The 20975-nt window shown below is 41.0% G+C and overlaps 1 long non-coding RNA gene across 1 annotated transcript; it reads left to right on the top strand.

The window, feature by feature from the left end:
• The first annotated feature begins 14069 nt into the window (after positions 1-14069).
• On the top strand, positions 14070-18563 carry LOC138598569 (uncharacterized). The gene is made up of 3 exons (XR_011308644.1): positions 14070-14139; positions 16162-16266; positions 17538-18563. It is a non-coding gene; the product is annotated as an uncharacterized lncRNA (long non-coding RNA).
• The last annotated feature ends 2412 nt before the right edge of the window (positions 18564-20975 follow it).

The following is a 20975-nucleotide window of genomic DNA, read 5'->3' as shown; positions in this document are numbered from 1 at the left end:
TCCTCTGCCTTACATGTACATAATTTAGCCTTATAATGTATATACTAGAAAAATGTAAATATTTCTCAATATCTTTATTATTATTATTTTTATATTTTATGTCTCTATATTTAATATTATACCTTTGCTAATCAGAGCGTCCCAGCATAAGTATTTCACATGATTGTACTTGTAGAACTGGAGTGACAATTAACATCTTGAATCTTGAATCCAAACCAAAGCAGGAAAGAAGTGAAATAAGTATTTTGAGTATTTTGTCCAGCTAGATTACATCCTCTCAGATCCGTCCTCTAATCATGAGATTAACCATAACCATTGGCTGCTGAAATTTTCCGACCTGCCACAAACAGACTGTCACTTTTTAACGCTTTCTAAGAGCTCTGTGGGTTCAAGTCAAGGACCCTCAGAAGACCAGCTGAGACGGAGAACAATGCAGGCTGCTAAAACCTGATGTGACAAAGCAGCTCGAGCCAAACATAGACAGAGTTTGGAAAAAAATAGACTTATAATCATCCTAAATCTGAACTCTAAACACATTTAAGTCGAAGACATTTAACATTTGGCAAAGACTGGGTGTCTTGTGGAGGAAATTTACAACAAAAATCACTAATGGAGCAGAAACAAACACTGTGTGAGCAGTGCTTTGTGTTATCTGCAGTGACTGACGCCTTAATGTTAGGTAGGCCTGCATAACAAGCTAGCAGGTCACTATCACTTCAAATTATCACTGGAGTTTGTCTGGAACGATCCAATGTTTATGGAGAGGATAAAGAGAGATCTTGTATGCATATGATTTCTATAACGTGCCCTTTAGAATACCAGATTGCAGATCTGGTCCATGGCATGGATTTCTGGCAACTACATAAGAGATACAATGAAATGTAATTTTATCATTTTCTCTGATCTGAAACACTGACAGGCTTTTATCTAAAAAGATCGACAGAGTATGACGCAAATTTGTGTGAATGGAACAGATGCTAACAGAACAGTCTGTTTCCAGTTTAATCTGTTGCAAATGAGTGCCAGGCTGTGTAGGCTCCTACTGGAAATAACAGACCCGTAAACCTTCCCCAAACATCACCATATATGGACATCAGTGTTGCACCTAATATGTGGATAAGTGTTTAACATTTTAGGATATACAAGTATATTATTAATGGGTTACCTGACTTTGGACTTGTCAGGGTCAAGTCTTGACAGTTTATTGAGACATGTCTAAACTGAATCATTAAAGATACATTATATGGGGAAATTCACTAAGAATGAAAAGCGGCCGCTCATAGCACCATAAATTGCCCCCGCTATCTGCTCCATCTCAGGGTCCAATTCACAAAGCAAACTGCACTGATGATATTCAGATGCAAACATGTCCATAAAGTTTCACCCATCTGTGCAGTAAGCTCTTGTTGTGTGTCTGATTGTGGAGAGAAGCTGTCTGCACCTCCACTCTCTGCTGCGTGGTGCTGCGCTCTCAGGCATTAACTGACCTTCACACTGACGGAGCTCAACAGCATGCGCAGATTGATGACGAGCAGGGAGAGGAGGGGGCAGCTCTTTTAACAGTTTATTGTAAAGTCCGGACTTGACAGGTGTTTACTAGTTTCACTGTAACACAGCTTCATTTTTGTAAACAAGCACCAACAGCAGCTCGTCCATATAATAATCCCCATCCTGCGTAACGTCTTCTGACTGTCTTCGCACGTGTGGACAAACTGTGCCCGTGTGCTGGGGTTGAGCCTCGCACAGCCCCGGACTGATTTCTCTCCAGATTATAATAATAATGACAATACATTATTAACAGACAATCACTGATCACTGTAAACTCAGACCTTCAGCCCTTTTAATACTGCGCGGTGCTGTTAGCGCTGGGTTTTGTGAATTAGGTGCTTTTTGACGTGAGGCTCATTTACATAGAAAGGGGTCAAATTTGCCCTGAATGTCTGCATAATGACTCATCTTTAATAAACGCATAATCGGCACCAGAGCACAGAGACGCTGTTTGCTCTGCAGTGCACTTTGGGGAGCATTCAAACCTCTGCGTGTGCTTCGAGAATGAGCCTTTTTGTGTCATTTGCACACGTTTAGTGGTTTAGCCGTGCAATGCTTTAGTGAATTGAAATATATTTAGGATCTAAAATCTAGATGAATACATCAGTTCTTTCGGGACTACGTCCAGGCTAATGCTAGATAGCATACTAATGTTGAAGTAATCCTGAACACACGAGCACGCAGGTTCGGCATGCAATGTGGGTTTGTTTACAGCAGTGATTCCCAAACTGATGAATCTGTACCAAACGTCACAACTACTAAAACAAAGACAGTGAAATATGATGGATCCTATCTCTCCCTCGCCCTCACCGTCCCACACTAGCCGACAGCGCTTGTTTGGAGGTGTTTCAGGTTTAGGGAGAACAATAATCAGCAAAGAGGTCATGAAACCTGCGTCTGCGCCGCAAAGCAACACGACTAACTCGTTCAGGCAGCTGAAAAAACAACACAGAGTGCAGCATGATGCATATGAAGGCGAAGAGGAAGAACGAGCTGCTCCCCGTCCTCCAGCGTCAAGTCAAGACATCCAGAACAGAGACGTTGTACAGATACACCCTCTCCACCCAACTCCACAAGACAAACTGAAATTACCCACATTCAGGTAAAAAACTTGATTTTAAGTCTGAGGCCATGTCCACACGTACACGGGTATTTTTCAAAACGGCGCTTTTTCTCGGTGTTTTGGCCTTTTGTCCACACAAACGCCGTTTTAGGTCACTGAAAACAGATCTTTTGTAAAACTCCGGCAAGGGCGAAGACTATTAGAAACTCTGTTTCCACGGAGATGTGTCAACAAGGTAAACAGCGTTTTTGGCTCGTGACATCAGGGTGTGCGCCGTTATCTCCCTTGTGAGGCGTCACTAATGAGGTGATATTTCTTGCAACATGACGACATGACAAAAACAGTGATGCTTCTTACTTGTTGCGACTTGTTTACACATATATGTACAGCTACTCGTCCACTATATTGATATATTGCCCCCCTTCCTCATTGTGCCATTGCAGCCTGTCAGGTAGTCTTCCGGCAATTTTCAGACTTTTGATTGGCTGCGAGTTTCTTTTTCTTCTTTGCAAGACCAGGTTATATCACCGCCTGTTGTTGTGGCTTTCTCATGACAGCGTTTCTGTTGTGTTTTTGCATTTTCATTTGGACGGGGATTTTTTTATAACCATGCTTGAGTGGACCAGGTTTTTTTGGAAATGAAGGAAGGAAAAGCCTTATAAAAAATACCTGTGTATGTGTAGACATGGCCTTAGTTTGATGCAACATTTGTACATGAGCCTGAATGTAGCACAGAATGAAACTGAACGCGTTGCTCTGTTTATTTAAATGTTAAAGTACAATATAAAAATGTCCTTAAAATGAATAATTGTGATCTCAATATGATTGAAATATTCATGATTATTATCATCAGTAGACCGTCTTAGTTGCGTGCTCAAGAGTCCTTCAGGACTAGTTGTTTGACGTATAGTAGATGGTACTCTCTCTTTCCCCACCCACATTTTCCAAGTGGTCTAAGGATAAACACAATGAGATCTATTTTGGGCTTTAGACAGCCGAGGAGGTGAAAGCCAGGAGAAACAAGAAGTCTGTGTCCGACAGCTCAGAGAGGATGCTCATTTCTCACCAGATGATTCAGCCAGACGGTGTGGATGGAAGCATCTCCGCTGGCCACGTGCCTCAGGACTCTGATGTGACTTACACAAATCTTAAACAAGACATTCTCTTTTATTTTGAAAATCTTTGTGATCTAATCTTCAAGAGGCGTCTGAAAACTTTTTTATTTTTAATCTGACTTACCTTTTACAATCACCAAGGTTCAAGGCTTATGAGGGATTTTCACAAAGTGTGTGAATCTCTCAGAGCCCTGAAACTAACAAGTAAAGCAAAAGGAGACGCTGCTTCGGAACTACAAGCAACAACTTTTATTTTGTTGTTTACTTGTCTTATGGACTACAAAACCCAAGCCACCTGAGCGATTTGGAAAAAAAAAGTAAGGAACCTGTTTTAAGAAGAAATTAACCATGGGTCTTTGCACAAGCAAGTCCACCGTCACCTTGGATCCCAGCGCTCACACCCTGAGTGCAGACCGAGCCAGCCGAGCGGCGGGGGAGGGAGTCAGCCCTGACAGGACCCCCATTCTGGGCGAGGGCATCCTGATGGTTCAGCCCGTCAAAAGCAAAGCTGAGGGTGGAGGGGGAGGAGGCTGGATCAAGACAGGGGGCGTAGTCAACCAAACCGCCAAGGGCTACCTGGAGCTGGGGGGGAAGGGAGGAGGAGAGTTGGAGGCGCGGACTTCCCGGGAGGCCGAAGAGGAAGAGGAGGATGAAGAGGGCGACGAGGTGGAGGAGCTGATCAACTTCTCAGACAGCGAGGGGAGTCTGAGGAGCGAGTTCCTGGAGTAGAGAGGAAGAGGAGGGAAAGGAGACAGATGGGCTGTTGTTACATTCATGTTGTAATCGCTGAATGATTTTAAATAAATCTCGTTTTCTTCTTTGGATCTGAAGGTGGCTGATTCATTTAGTTTCCATTTTATGATTCATAATATATTTTACATAAGTTCTGCTGAACCTGATATTTCGGCCCCAACATCTTGCTGATTGTTCAACTACATTCATATTTATATTATAGCAGTTAAATGATTTTTTTTGTCACCTGTGAGGTTTAAACCTGAATTTGTAGAACTCGATTATTGCTGTTTGTAAACAAATGTTTTTTTTACAAAGTAGTTTCAACTACTTTTTCTAAGTAACCAAGCTAGATTCCTCCCTCGGGTAGCTCTGCTGTAGCACAATTTCTTCCATCAGGAAGTCATTGGTAGTTTACTTTCATTTTCTACCATTTAATAAAAAAAGAATGGCATCTTCAACTTCAACGTGAACTCGTTTTTTGTTTTCCACGTCCGCCTCCATCACTCATCAAAAGTCTTCTTCAAAACGCGTCGTCGCCTGCTGATCTAGAACGGCAAGCCCTTTCACATTAAATTAGTAGCTTTAATACGAATATTACGTTTCAACAAATGAGTCTTTAACAGTTGATACATGGTGCAATTTAGTATCAATTCTATTTAAAGAAATGTGAGGTCAGTGTTCTTTCTTTCTAAGTAGTGGACATCCATCGATACATTATCTACACCACTGTCCTGTTCAGGGGAGCTGTGGGGTCTGGAGCCGATTTCAGCTGACATTGGGACGTGAGGCGGGGTTACACCTGGACAGGTCACCAGTCAATCTCTGGGCTGACACACAGAGACAACCTTTCATGCTCATACTCACACCTACGGGCAATTTAGAGTCACCAATTAACCTAACGAGCATGTCTTTGGACTGTGGGAGGAAGCCGCTGTACCCGAAGGGAACCCACGCAAGCACGGAGAGAACACGCAGACTCCACACAGAAAGGCCAACTACGTCTGAACCGGGATTTGAACCATAGGCTGTATAAAAATATGGACGACATGACAGTTCCCTCAAAGTGAAGCCAAACCCTCTCTATCGCCCCCTGCTGACTGGCTGCAGTATAGGTCATAAAGCCTGCCTCCTCCATGTTAACAGATGGGACATGAGTCAAACTATAAAATCGAAATACACGCCAAATACATTTTTCTCAAACATGGTTTCTGTCATTATAGTTAGTTCTTATCATGCTGATTTATGTCCAAGTGTTCATTTTTCTGACAAATTTATTTTTAATTAGTTATTTGATGCTGTCAAAATGATGATTGACAGCTCTGTTGACAAATTCGGCTCCTGCAGCCGATCTGTTCGGGATTAGCAGAGTGGAGGACGATCCGCAAGTGGAAACGTAACTAAAACAATCACTACAGTCATTGAAGTTTCCATACCTGTGAACGTTAACCTCAGACCAACACAGAGAAGCTGTTCTGCTGTTAAACACGCCGGTGTGTGGGATCCTTGCTGTTTTTTCGGTAAGTTAAGTGTTTGTTTTGGTTAGCGGAAGTGGCTACAGCGGCGCCACCCACCGATCTCTACTGTGCAGACTCTGGCTCCAAATGACTTCACCATCACACGATGGCAGCGCCTATCACAGGGGCTAATTTGACATCAATTACGTACAATAAGAGCAGATGGAGACACGTTTTCCATCTATATATACAGTCATTGGTTTGAACCAGGAACCTTCTAGCTGTGAGTGCTAACCACTGCACCACCATGCAGCCAATGAAAATATTCATTACTAAAATAAACACAATTCTCACTCGGGAGAAAAGGGCCATTAATAATATAAATGTTTGCTGTTATGTTAGAGATATCTGACTGTAATTCTAGATTTGCAAAGTTCATAGTTAGTTAGCAAAGTTAAATAGTTAAAATTAAATTATTATGATTATTATGTCGTCTTGGAACTATAACTAAGAGTCAAATTTTAATTTGTACCAGTAACAATTATAAAACTCTTTTTTATTACTGGTCATTTTTTATTCTAATTATTAAAAAAGGGATTGTAGAAATCATGAATTATGTGTTTACACGTGAGAAATGAATATGGTGTAACTGGAATACAAATCTGAACGGGTTTGTTGGTATCTGAAATGTAAAATAATATTTTCACTTTATTAAGATGAAATTGAATGTAGAAATGTGTAATCATTATTTTTACAAGTAGAAAAGGGACAACTGAGATCATTGAAGAAACCCACTCAAAAATGTGTCACATGTTAAAGTGTTTTACAGATACATTGAGACTGAAAGTCAGACGAGACAAACAGTATGAGTCTGCCCCTCTTGTTAAATGTGAAATGGACTCTAACGAAAGAGAGTTTCATCTTCTTACTCTGAGTAGTCAAACTGTGAAACAGCAGGGGTCACATTATTACTCATTTCACATTCTGGTGTAATTATTTAGAATTAACATTTTGATGTTGGCCGGAAGGAGAGTTTGACCAGAGGAGGGAAATGTTGTATGTCTGTCACAGATAGGCTTTGTTAAAAGTCTTAATCCTGATTTAAAATGTGATGGACCACTTATTATATTCTAGCAGCGTCATCACGTCAAAGATTGCCCTGACCAAAGAGTCAGAAGCTGAATTGTCAGTTTATTCTGATTATTACCGGAGGTGAAACTTTTTGTATTTTGGCGTTTAAATGACAGGTAGGTAGACATAGTTTTGGAATGGCTCCAGCTGATTGCTTCAGCGTGCAGCAGGCTGTAATGGCTGCAATGTAATCTTTTTTTTTGGCCTTTTACGCTTTTATTGACAGAGAGCAGTGGATAGTGTCGGAGGCAGGGGAAGAGAGAGTGCAGGGATGACATGCGCCAAAGGGCCGAGGGTGGGAGTTGAGCCTGGGGCCGCCGCATCGAGGACTGTAGCCCCTGTATATGGTCGCGGATTTAAAGAAGTGGAAGATCTTAGCCATCAAGAACTGCGATCTGAAGATCTTTGTCTGCTGGTCCAGGAAGCTTGCCGTGGCTAGCACTACCGGCTTGTTTTTCAGCCTTGACCAGATGAACTTGTAGTGCACAAAGATTTTTCCCCTGTCGATCTGCAGGAGGTGGAGGGGGAGAAAATGGTGGGTCGCTGCAATGGTTGTGTTGACGAGGCACGATTAACATGCTCAAGTACTCAAACAGAAACTATTCTGCTTTCTTTTGACTAACATTGTTAAACAATCATTTTCTAAGTTTGAAAACTTTTCATTAGTTGAGATGAAATAAAAACCAAATATTGAGTTATCACAAGATTTACACTTCTAACTTAAAGCCCCTGTGAGCTGGTTTTTCACTGGTTATGAAACAGACTAATTCTGTTTCATAACTGACATTAATTCTGATTAGTCTATATGAGCTACAAAAGCAAACCAGACCATCAGAGACAACATTGATTATTTCTATATAGTCATTTATAATGCCTGAAACTGCAGGTGGGGGTAGGTGTCAGACGAAGAGATTAACTGCACGCTGCCTTTGTTTACATTTTCCAGAGCAAACATTTAAAGTGAGTGATACATGTGACTGTTAAAAAAAGCAGGATGAGATTTTTTGTTAAAAACCACCACTTACACAGTTTGAATGATGACAGATAAATGCAAACACCAGGGGCCTATACTACGAGTTCAACAGACCCAGGCTCTCTTTTCCTGATCTGGCTTCACTTAACCTGACACAGGAGATCACGCTGAGCGGTCACACGACGCTGGTTATCAACTCGATAAGTCAACCCAGGGTTTCTATGAGCGCGCTCACATTAAAGGGGCGTGTTTGGAGCAAACGACTGATCTAAACACGGGCAAGTCTGCCGTCAGCTGATCGACATATTTTACTCAGAGCAAACTCTGATTTTAGAAAGAGATGAAGAGTTTACACATAATCCAGACTGAAGTCTGCTCAGCTGCAGCTGCTGAATGCAGGAAGGACAAACAGCAACAAAACACAGACTGTGTAAATGTGCAAATGTAATAATATCACTGCTCCATCATTAGAGCTCCATGTATTTATTATAACACCTGTGTGTTACATTAGATTAATACGCTGCACAGATTTATTTTTGTTGCATTAATGACAGATTTAGATTTATCCTCTCAGCTCAGACGTATCAAACGGATAAAATGGAGCAAATAAAAATAAATATAAAACCACAATTTAAAGCCGTACGAATGCTTACTTTCATATCCGATGAGTATAAGCAGGCTAGCCTACTTCAGGCTTCATTGTTTTTATCAGTCTCTGTTGTAGATGGATATCAGTAAAGCTCGATGAATACTTTCATGAAGATATTTCATATAAAAATGATAAAGTAAAGCAGAAGTTTGTTACCGCTCTCTCTCTCCCTCCTCCCTCTCACCGTCAGCTCACGGAGCTCCTGAATCAAGAGACCTGATTGGTCAGTCGGTGGTGATGAGTTCAGGTTGATCTCTTTCCAACAAAACCTGCTCCGGAGCAGGTCAGGTGTTACCATAGTGATCTACCCCGGTAAGAAGTGAGCCAGCTTCGTAATCCTGAAAACTCGGAGTTACCCCTGAAGTTACCTCGATAACCACAAAGCTTCGTAGTGTAGGCCCTTGAACAATAAAGTGAAGCTTTTATCTCTTTGTGCTTTTCAGTAAGGTCACTGTATAAATGTAATTCTCTCTTCATATTAAAACATGTATATAACATACTAAAATTGTGTCGGGAATCTAAAACAAATACAACAAAAGATTTTTCAGAACATATTGCTAACTCTTTTTTTTATGAGCAAAGTTTAGAGGTGTTTTGGTCTGATTTCCTGAAGTATCTTCAAATGCTTCATATCTGTAAAATCTGTACATTATACTTATATATGTTTTGCTCTAGCTCATTCATTTAGGATTATGCAAAAAACATTTCCTAGGCACAAAAAGAGACCTGAACATTCATCCACAACAGATCACAGCACAAACTGCAAACCTGACATGCTTTTCTTTGTTGAAGACGCAATGCATCGTGAGGTGTAAGTTACAGTTTATCTGATTTAATATCACTTTTCTCATCGCTCCTCAGCTGAAAATGAGTCTCTCGATGCCCCTAACGTGTTCCCTGACGGCGCATGAAGTCTCTGATGTGGCAGGCTGGTTTTACTTTCTAAGAAAACCACCGCAGTTATTCATCTGTTGTTATCACTGTTTGCTGAGCCGCCCACAGACTGCAACGACAGAGGGGAAACCTTTGTTTATTCTGATGGTTATGGAAATTAGTAAGATTTGCTGTTTTGGTCAATAATATTATCTGCTTGAGAAATAAAGTGACCTTTGTGAGTTTCAGTCATGTTATTCCTTTCACGTAGCAACTGGCACAACTGGAGGGGAAATGTTTCTGAACTTCCATGTTAATGTTTTATCTCAATAAGCAAAGGTCGCCGTGGAAAACAAAAGTGCCACTTTAATTAGTTTTTTATCAACTTTTAATCTACACAGTCGAATATTTTCAGTCAAATCCTGGAAGTGGAATAGTATGAAGATGACATCACAGTTATTAAAGGAGCAATTCGTCAGTCAAAGCTGGTGTTCCCTGTAATCCATACAAGCAATAATATTTGAAATTGGAGCCATAGCTGTGGAGAAAGTTGTACAAACAGCTCGTGGTTTCGCCCATTCTACATTAGGGCTTGCACAGAAAAGTCAACTTATCGACGTCACTACCTCAAGTCGGCAACTATTGGGTGACGTCGACGAGTCGTTGACCACGTGATTTCACACACAGCCAGTAGAAGAAGAACACACACTACAAGACTATCTGCGGGTGGCGCGTTGCTACCTTCAGGACGCAGAAAGCGACTTTGCCTTAGACAAACAAAAACCTGGTCTAAAGTCTTAAGTCTATGGCGCAGTCTGTGTTTGCTATTTAGAGGGCGCATTATGGACATACATCGGAGAGTTCACAACACCAGTCTGTGCTTGTCACTCACACGGGGACGCACAGCAGCGCTTTGACTCGTAAGGAAAAAGCGGTGCGTTTGCAGATACGGTGAAATGCTGTGCCTTGTGCATAAATGTATGTCTTTCTTTATGTTCATTTCTGCTGGGCAGTGGGATCGCTTCAGTGGCTTTTACGTCAATCTGTGCTTTGACATGTATCTTATAGTGACCTGTGTTTTTTGCACGTGTGTGTGATGACGTCATCAACGGCACGTCAACGTTCCGTGGACTCTATTGATAGAAAAGTCGACCTGAAAAAAACACTGACATGTTTCCTGTCATTATAGTTAGTTCTTATCATGCTGATTTATGTCCAAATGTTCATTTTTCTGACAAGTTTATTTTTAATTAGTTATTTGATGCTATAAAAAGGGGGTGTGACCTCATGATTGACAGCTCTGTGGACAAATGGGGCTCCTGCAGCGTTCTGTTCCCGAGTAGCAGAGTAGAGGAGGAACGGTGAGAGGAGACGTAACTAACACTAACACTACAGTCATTGAACTTTCCATAACCATGAATATCTGCTTCAGACAAGAAGCTGTTCTGCTGCAGACTGAGCCCACCTGAGGGCTCCAACATGTCAAAGCCACAAGGTAAAGGTGTGTTTTGGGTAGAGGAAGGGGCGGGACGTCAACACAGCGCCTCCACCAGCTGATCTCTGCTGCACACTCTCTGGATACAGATGTGAAGATGGCAGCGCTCTGGGGGGATTTTGGCCTCATTTACGTTCAACTAGAGTAAACGGAGACTCGTTTAAAGTCTTCTTCAATACAGCATGATGTTTAGATTGTAGATTTTGGTCCTTGTTAGAGGTCAATAGATGATAAAGCAGGGTATGTTGTAGGGTGTGGCTGCCTGTGATTGACAAGTTGCTACCTTTAAACCAACGTAGAGGCACAGCTATGTGTATATGCTTCACATGCTTCTCTCATTGGAATCTGGTCACTTCTTGCTCCAACAAATCAATATGGCGATGACCAAAATGACAGCCTTGATGCTGCAAAACAGTTTTCAACTAACTAATGGGTGACGTCACAGCAACTATGCCTTTCTTTTTATTACCTTCAAACAAGATTAGCTGTGCAGTACAGACAAATGTTCAGGAACAAAGCACCGACTTTTGTCTTTTGGGGCGGTCTGACAATTTTGGCATCCTTTCAATGTCCATGTTTATTTCCCATGAATAAGAATAGATAGAGTCCTTTTGTCCACTAACACAGAAAAGACAAATAAATGCACATTATATTCATTTAAATGACAATAATAAATGTTGTTGATGTTTTCATTAATAACTAACAAAGAGACACAATCAGTCCTTGGTTACAAGCAGTCCTTGATGCAAAGTGTCTTGGATGAGATATTTGAAGTCCAAATTACAGTCATTTCAAACAGTCCTTTTTTATATCTATAGCGCAAAATCACTGCAAAAGTTATCCCAGGACACTTCAGAGCAGCTCTAGAGCATACTCTATTTTATATTATTCACAGAGACCCAACATGAATCCGCCAAGAGCAAGAAAAACGTCCTTTAATGGGCAGAAACCTGGAGCAGCACCAGACTCATGGTGAGACTGGAGGGCAGAGAGAGAGGGAGAAGCAGACAGACTTATACATTGGCAATAATAAAAGGAGAACTATTTCTGATAACATGACAGTCATGGCTGTGAAAAGGGACTAACTTGGCCTAAAACCATTTAGGGCCAAAAATGGTGACATTGGACTTGTAATTTCGCTGAGGATAGGAGTCTCACTCACACACACACACACACACACACACACACACACACACACAGCTTGTGGCTTACAAGTTTAGTCCACAGCCTTTAAACTGCAGAAGAAGAATATCTGACTGGTTTTCCTCCATGCAGTGACAGGCAGCTCTACACAGAGGTGAGGAAATGCCGCAACAGTCATAAGCAGTCAGATCGCACTGATATGTGGATGTGCATCGTGCACACACATGCTGTATCACTCTTGCCACAATGTCAGGGTCATGTTGAGTAAAGACGATCTGTGTGGGTGCATTTTATCAAACCATGGACAAAAGGTGCAGGGATTCCCCATTGAGCGGGAAATGTCATCCATGTGTGTTAAAAGCAGACCTTTCGCCCATCCATCGACAAAGCATCAGGAGAAGGGTCAGGCGTGTAGCGCAGGAGACAAAGACTGTCATCACATTATCTGGAGGGAAAACTGATAAACATAGCTGGAGTTTTAATCGGTATTGCTCACTAGCACTTAGAGTAAATCTTATTTATTAATTAGCCATGTCTAGGTCGTGTTGCTCCTCCACATGGATGCTGCCTCTGCTGCTTCTATCTCTTTGTCTCTCCTTCCATCAGTCGTCCTCTTCCAACAGCAGTCACACCGCTGTGACAAGAAACAACTGCAAAATGCACGAGTTCAACATCTACATGGAAAAAATTGGAAAGGCTGTGAAGGTAAGGCTGATCAATCCATGCAACACTTTTACTTTGAAAACAAAGTCTTTCTTTTAGACAATGTTTCTCAAATGTTCTCAAATGAGACCAGAGAAACTCCTTATTAGCAACCAGTTGTTGGAATGATTGGAAATGTAGTCTTTATATGTTCATTTTTTCCCCTTGTTTTGTATATCATGTTGTGTAGTAATAAAAATAATGTGTGAGTGAGTCCAGTGGTCACACAGGGTCTGCAGGGAATCCAGACCAAAGCAATCAAAAGCAGTGTGTCGATGCTGAAAGAGCGACCACTTTAAGCATCTTTTTTGATGCTACATGTGTGATTTTGACGTCTTGTTTTTGGATTCTCAGAACTGTTCTGAAAACTGCAGCTCAGTTCAGATGACCGTAAGTCGACCATCATGTTCGTGTTATTTTCATTTTGTCGCCCTGCTCTTTGATATCTGCACTCTTCCACCTTCACTTTTTACTACAAGAAAAAAAAGCTCACACTTTGTGACCATTTAAGAAGAATAGACAATTTATTATTTGTATTTATTAATATTTACATTTTTGACATGTTTTATTCCTACATCAATTTTACCATCCTCATCTTTCATCTATCGCTCTGTGCTCTCTCCACCAGCTTTAGTCCTCTTGCTTTAACTTAATAATAGCTCAACTTTGTGCTGGTTTTTGCCCTTATTGTTTGTGTTTCTTCTTTTACATTTTGCATATTCTGCAGAAGCACTGTGTAAAATCTCCTTAAAATAATAAAGTCATTATTATACAAATAAAAACGCACTGAATGCATGCTCTGTAGCAGGGGTGAAATAATCACAGTAACATTATTCTATGACATGACAAGTGTTTGTTAATGGACGGGAAACGGGGCACAGATTAGTCTTAAAGAAACCACATTAAATAGATTAAATGTCTTTAAACTGTAAATCACAACGAAGTGGTGAGTGTTCACAAGAGGAGAATGTTTCTGGATGTTTTTTTCACTGTGACGTCACGTTTGCTCTCTTCATTACGCATGTAATCTGCAGCGTGCTCACACACAGCTTCAGCACCACTTCACCACTTCCTCTTTGCTTTGCTGTTATCTCATCTGAACATATGTCACTCATTATCTTTGCATTTCTGCTTTTTTTCCTCACAGTCATCTGCCACTTACACTTTCTCTTACACAGAGACACTTACCTTTACTCTTTATGTTGTCTCTCTGTAGGATAAAGTATGCCAGTGTTTGAACATCAGCGTGCCAGAAGGGGTAAGTGTGTGTGTGTGTGTGTGTGTGTGTGTGTGTGTGTGTGAGTATGAGAGCAATCATCATCTTTAATAACGTCATGTGAGAAGAATGCTTGTGTAGACTGTGATGGGTAAGGGATGGAAGATGCTTGCGTCATGCAGAGGTTTCCCCGTGTGTTAACGTCTGATCTTTGGAAAACTGTCAGAATTTCTTGGATTGTTTTCATGTCTGCTCAGAGAGCCGAGCAGAGTGAGGTCATGGACCAGGTTAAACTTAGCACAAAGATGAGAAGCAGATAAAAACTGTTAGTGTAGATCAGACAACAGCGAAAACTAAACCTTCAGACAACTTTAAAGCATGTGAGCTAACTCTTAAACTGCATGCATCATCACAAGAGACCTGTTAACATTAGGTTTCAGTCACTGGAGGTTAAAACAGGTCAGAAATTTGATCTGGAAAGGGCCCTTAAAGACGAGTCAAAGAGCCGATCCAAAGAGACTGAAAGGCGAGCCACTGTTCAATGCAATGTTTGAATGATTTAGTTTGATCAGACTTATAGAATCTGTCCTCACATAATGCTTTGTGGCCTGGTTTGGTTGTCTCACTACGTCCAGTAAGGGTTAGGGTTAGTAAGGGGCAAGTAAGGTGATCGGGGTGCAGCAAGCCCAGCTGCAAGATATTTATATACATTTTATAATGAACACGTTATCAGTAAGGCTCAACAAATGCTGAACTGTCCTGACCGCCCACTTCTTGCAGAGTCCTTCCCTCCAGCCAAAAACAAGGCCATATTTACTTGACCTGTTGCCACTGCGCAGCACTTTCTTGAACATGATGATGTACTTTAATGTGCTTTTAAACTGTTTCAGTCTCTGGTTCAGTGTGGAAGAGTGTCTCTGTTTTTCAGTTGTGGAATTACAGTATTTATATTTTTGATGTTGTCTTACTGTCTCTGTTGTGTTTTGATTGAATTTGAAAAGCTTAAAGACAACTCTAAAATTCTGAGCCTGAAAGGGAAGAAGTTAGCTTGGCTAACGTTTCTTAATGATGAGCATTCAGGCTAAACTGTCTGTGTTTAAAGACAAAATCTCCAAGTTCTCAGTCTCATTCTATTTGGCGACACCTAAAGGCAACATACGTCCCACGTAACCAGAAGTACGGTTAGCTCCCTTTGTCACGGTTGTAACTCTTGATTTTCCTGGCTGACGGTCGCTTTCCTTTTCAGACTGTTTGCTTCATCTGAGCGTCGAGTTTGTTTCTCTTTCTTTGGATTTTCACTTCTTGTTGAAGTTGTATCTGTAGTCATCCATCTTTTCTTTGTTTGTTCAGCCATAGTAGATTACTGTTTACTCGCAACACTTGCAAAGACCAGAAAAGCAGCCGCTTAGCTCCGCCTACCCTCTCTGGAAAGACCAACCACTGCTGGCTGATGGAAAACGTGTCACTAACCGGGGCGCCGTTTGGGAATTCTTCTGTGACTTAACAGACATTTATTTAAATGAAAATCTTAGAGATTGATACTTTAAAGTAATAATCTTGAAAAATCAAAAGTTACAACCGTGACAATGGGAGCCAGCCTTAGATGTCTGGTAAAATAGGGAAGCGTGCTCCTGTTGTTATTATACATTGCCTTTAGGGGGCGTCCAAGAGAACAAAACATAAATTGTTCTTAAAGTATCACTGCAGGTCAGAAGGTAAGTAGATGTTGAATATTCTGTTTAAGTTAGTCTGACCGGCGTAGAGATGTCCGGGTTGGGTTGATTTGATTTATCAGTGTTAGCAAAGAAACACAGCAGAGACATCACTGTGTATCTGTGAATGTGACAGCAGTGTCTGCTGCTGTTAGCACGTCACTGTGATTAGAAATAGGGCCCAGGATTAAAGAAACAGTACATATAAAACATCATACATAACTTGCCTTCAGAATTATCAAATGCTGATGGCAACCACATGCCTGTTAAGAACTGGACACTAAAGTACTGCGTAGAAACTAAACTATTGTAAAATGTGTACTGATGTTGATTCGTTGTGTTCTCCGGACAGGAACGTGTATTTTTTCACTACTTCACCGAAGGTCTGAACTCCGTCCAATCACAATACACCAGTAAGCTGGTCAGGATGCTGAAACGAATGCTTAACAGGTTTGACGTGAGTCTGATTTGTGTCTGTGTGTAAATATAAAAACACAAATATTTAAATATGTGTGTTAGAAAGAAAGTGAAGTTTTAGGCATATTTACATTTTATTACAGGCTGAAATCATTAACATACTTTAGCTGATGATACCACAGCACACACTATCTTTGAACTACTTTAAAAGTATGCTTTCAACCAGGTGTGAATGGAACATCCTTCCCATTCAACACCTGTAACCGCCACACTTACGCAGTTGTTTAAGTCCCTGCAGGGCAATTCTTCTTTTCCCGCATATTGGAGAAACTCTGGACTAAGTGCAACAACAGAACTGGTTAAAAAGGCTGCAAAATAAAAACAGCGTTAACATGCGCAGGACAGTAGCCGAGGAACTCCAGGCACTCTCTTTCAAACTATTTAACAAAGGAGTAAGGTAAAGTTTTGACGTCCTGGCGGAGGCTTGATGCTGCGCTGGAAAGGTGTAGGAGTTTGTTTAAAGGTGTGCATGACCATGCTGTGACTAAAAAGGCCTTTTAATTGTTTAAAAAAGAGGCTTTGAGCTTCCTGACTTATGACCACATGCATCTCGATCCAAAAAGCACCTCAGACTAACACTGTTTGACTCCAGAAGGCTTCGAACCCCGGTTCAGACCTAGTGGGCCTTTCTGTGTGGAGTTTGCATGTTCCCCCCGTTCATGCGTGGGTTCCCCCCACAGTCCAAACACATGCTCGTTAGGCTCATTGGTGACTCTAAATTGCCCGTAGGTGTGAGTGTGAGCGTGAAAGGTCATCTGTCTTTATGTGTCAGCCTTGGGATTGACAGGTGACCTGTCCAGGTGTAACCCTGCCTCTCACCCAATGACAGCTGAGATAAGCTGCAGGAGCCCCGTGACCCTGAACAGGACAAGCGGTGTAGATAATGGATGGATGGATGTGTTATAGACAGCACAGTTATCAGTCTCGCTCTCCTCGATACACACACAGCTGTTCAGTTTGCTCCGCTGCTGCAGCCTGATTGACGTGAGCAACGTTTGAATTTGTTGATCGTACACATCCTCCCGTTACACCGCTAGCTTGGTCCCCTTCGCCAGGTATCTCAGCATGCTTAGAGTACAGAAAAAGCCAAACACAAACTTTCTCACACATCAGTTCACTTTCTGTTATGATTTTCCAGACAATCTTTGAAGAGAGTTGTGACACCGAGCCGTTCTGTAAATGTAAACTAACAAAATATGGAGCAGTGCAGCTTTATTAACAACATGAATGTGTTTGTGTTTCTCCTTTTAGGAAGTGATCTCTTCACTGAAAGTGATGAAGTATGAACCCGTCATCTCACCAAAAAGGTTCTGGGAGAAACTGAACGTCGTAATACAGCAGATCAACACCATCTGCGCTGAGACTCTCGCCTCAAACAAATAATCAGTAATAACCTGTGATCCTGTTTCTTTATTAGTCCAACAAAGCCCGGGACATCCTCACTCTCAGTAACTAGTATTCAACTTTTACCTGATTCAGATCTACACAGTTATCAGTATGATTCCCTTTTAATATTTTAGGATTAAGCTGGTCAAAATCTCATTTAGCTGATTTTTATTCACAGAAAGGTTTTTGACATTATGAAGTTAAGAAAGTCAGTAAAATATTATTTAAATGGCTCAGAATGAGTTTGATTAAAGTAATATAACTCATAGCTCCACCTGCAATGAAATATGCTCACAAATCCCCCCAAAACAGGCATCATGTTTATATATTTCGTCAATAATCAGTCACCATCAGGTCAATCTAGAGCCATGTATTGGCAATAATCAGGCCGAGCATCATACAGTATATTGAACATATATGATTTTAATATAACAATGGCTGTTTGTCCAATCTAAACAGGGACTTTGTCCATATCAGTAAAATATTTTGTGTACAAACTATTGATTAGAAATCAGTGTTTTTTCCATACAGAATTGTAAAAATTATTTATATATTAAAGTGTATTGATATTTTCTTACTCCTCTGAATCAGTCAGCATGCTGCGAGATTGACATCAAGATGTATAACAGCAGTACTTTGATGGATTTCAACACATTGATGCCAAACAATGATGATTGTTTTCAAATATATTGTTAGACTAATTATTTATTCTATTTATTATTAATTTATCACCGTGTTGAGGAACAATGTTCACTGATTTACCTCTTCATTATTGTTTTTCCCCACGTGGGTGAGAACACAGACCATCAAATGTTCTTTCCTCTGGGCTCCTCTGTGACCTGATCTGTCTTCAGACGTTCTGTGAATCTCTCTGTCAACTGTTACTTAAAACCATGCAAATAAAATCATGAACTTCATTCATCCAGTATTTGTTTTTTTGATCACCAGCAGTCATATAGTACAATTGTACAATGTAACTTCCGCTCTTAATGTAACTGGAACATTTAAACACATGATTTGTGACTGCCCAGAGGTATTTGGAAGAAAGTGGCATCAACTTTATCTGTGATGATTGGCAGCACTATGCCTGAAGAATCCCTCTTTTACTCAATGATGACAGACACATAGAGCTTAATGGGCAAGTTATGGCTGGCTGGCCTAACTGCAGCCAGAAAACTGCTGCCACTGCCTAAGTTGTTCAGCAGAAAGTGGTTGGAATATTTCCTGGATGTGGTCATGGTAGATTTGTGTAGAGCCCGGTTAAACGCGGCCAACGTGGGGGGGCTTCCTCTGTAATATCAGGATTACTTAGAAGAACGTACATGAATAAATATATGATGGTGGGATAGCGGGAGGGGTGAAAATACAAATGTAATGTGACGTGCTTGTTGATTCCTCTATAATAACAAACAATTGTTCATGTAACTTCTGAGGTTGACAAATGAAGCTGCAGTTCCTCCAGTGTCCACTTGAGGCTGGCTCCTGAAGTGAGTCAGTCCCCACAGAGCCCCATGTTGAAATGTCCAACTTTACAGCAGAAATAAACATGTTTAGCCTGAGTCTGTGTTGTACTTGTGGAAGGCAGGCAGTGTGAGTGGGAAGGATGGAAAACCGGGAATCACTTTTCTTAGTTGGAAAAATAAACAGAATTTATTCAGGCCAGCCATACAACAGGAAACAAAAATGTTCACCACAGGAAAAACTGGCTCTTCTCACCTTTTATACCCTGGTACCTGCTTCCTTGAACCAATCAGGTTGAAGCTCTGTAATCAGGGCGAAGTTGCTTCAGGTGGAATCAATTACCCCTCACCTGTTCAATGAGACTAAACAATGTTTAAACAAATTACTAATCAAACTTTACCTTCATAACCAAAACATACATGTTATAAAGGAAGTAAATAGATATTCACTTTCCCCTAGTCAGTTGATAAGTCAGTGTGTGATGTCGAGGTGGCTTTTTACATTATTTAGATTTTGAGGAAAAATTAAGAGACCACTGGAAAAACATGTTTTTCTCTGGTTCTTATATTTATAGGTTTGTTTTAAATTAACTTTTGTTTCATTGTTATGACTCGTAAAGAAAACCTAAAGATTTGTTTTTCAGAGCTTGAATAAAGCAAAGAAAACGAGTTCATGTTCATGTTTAAACAACAGAATTCTGTTTTAACTCGGGAAGAGTTCACAGATCAATGTTTGGAGGAATCACCTGGCTTTAAACGTTCATGCATCTTGGCATGCTCTCCACCAGTCTGTCAGTGCTGTTGTCAGCGCTCTCAAGCTCGGATCCCATCAGCTGTAGTTTGACATCGATATGGCGTCTGGGGACAACGGTGAACATGCCGGGCATTTAGCCAGCGGTTAGCGATAAACGACTGAAGACTTCCTTTTCCGTGTACTGCATTGTTACTTGTGATTGACTTTGATTAACGGCTCTTCAGTTTGCTGAAATAACAACATCTTGATGCAGGTTAGTAACAAATCAACATGAAGCTTTGTCAGGTCTGTGCTCAAGAGGAGAAGAAAACTACTTTAACATGAGACGTTTGTTGAAGGGAGGTCAGATCCATCATGCATTGTTAGCAGAACTTGCTGCAGATGTCTGTTTATACAGATTAATAAATCATTGTCAGATAGCCTCTAAAGGGAGCCCGGATGTCATTACGGCGCCCTACGTTTCGCCTGTTTTTGTTCTCCACACAGACTGTGTTTCCCGCATATGCCGCAGCCTGCTGATACGTGAATGATCAATATCACTCGGACTACAAGCCTACTACAAACGGAAACCAGAACACTTGCCGTCCCTAAAATCTACATCCCTTCTTATAAATTCTAAATATAGAATCTGTAAAAAAGAGATTTGGCCGCTCTTAGAGCAGCTCGTCTTTGTTCGATGGCTTGTGACCATCCATCTTCCTCTTGATCACATTCAGGAGGTTTTCAATGGGGTTCAGACCATGGCCATGGCATGTAGAGAGAGATGCTGATTTTAGGAACATTTGGAGGGGTCTCTTCATTTTTTATAGAGCTATATATAGTCTGTGTATCATTATATGAAGTCATTATATGTACATATATATATTTGTATGTTTTTTTGTTTGAATAATTTACCTTGATTTACCTGAAACATTGTTTCTTTTGTGGTTTGTATTTTTGAGTTTATGATCTGTCCCTTTGTTTGATGAAGCAGATACTGCCCTCTACAGGCTGTCCTCGACACAGCACCACAGAGAGCGAGAGAGAGAGAGAGAGAGAGAGAGAGAGAGAGAGGTGGGGGAGAGGGAGAGAGTGAAAGAGAGGGTTGCA

This window comes from Semicossyphus pulcher, unplaced genomic scaffold (genome assembly GCF_022749685.1).
Source record: "Semicossyphus pulcher isolate SPU_LCO1_2020_fin unplaced genomic scaffold, fSemPul1.0.p SCAF_2, whole genome shotgun sequence".
NCBI classification, from domain to species: domain Eukaryota; kingdom Metazoa; phylum Chordata; class Actinopteri; order Labriformes; family Labridae; genus Semicossyphus; species Semicossyphus pulcher.
Note: the sequence above shows the minus strand (reverse complement) of the source record. Positions and strands in the feature narration are given on the sequence as shown.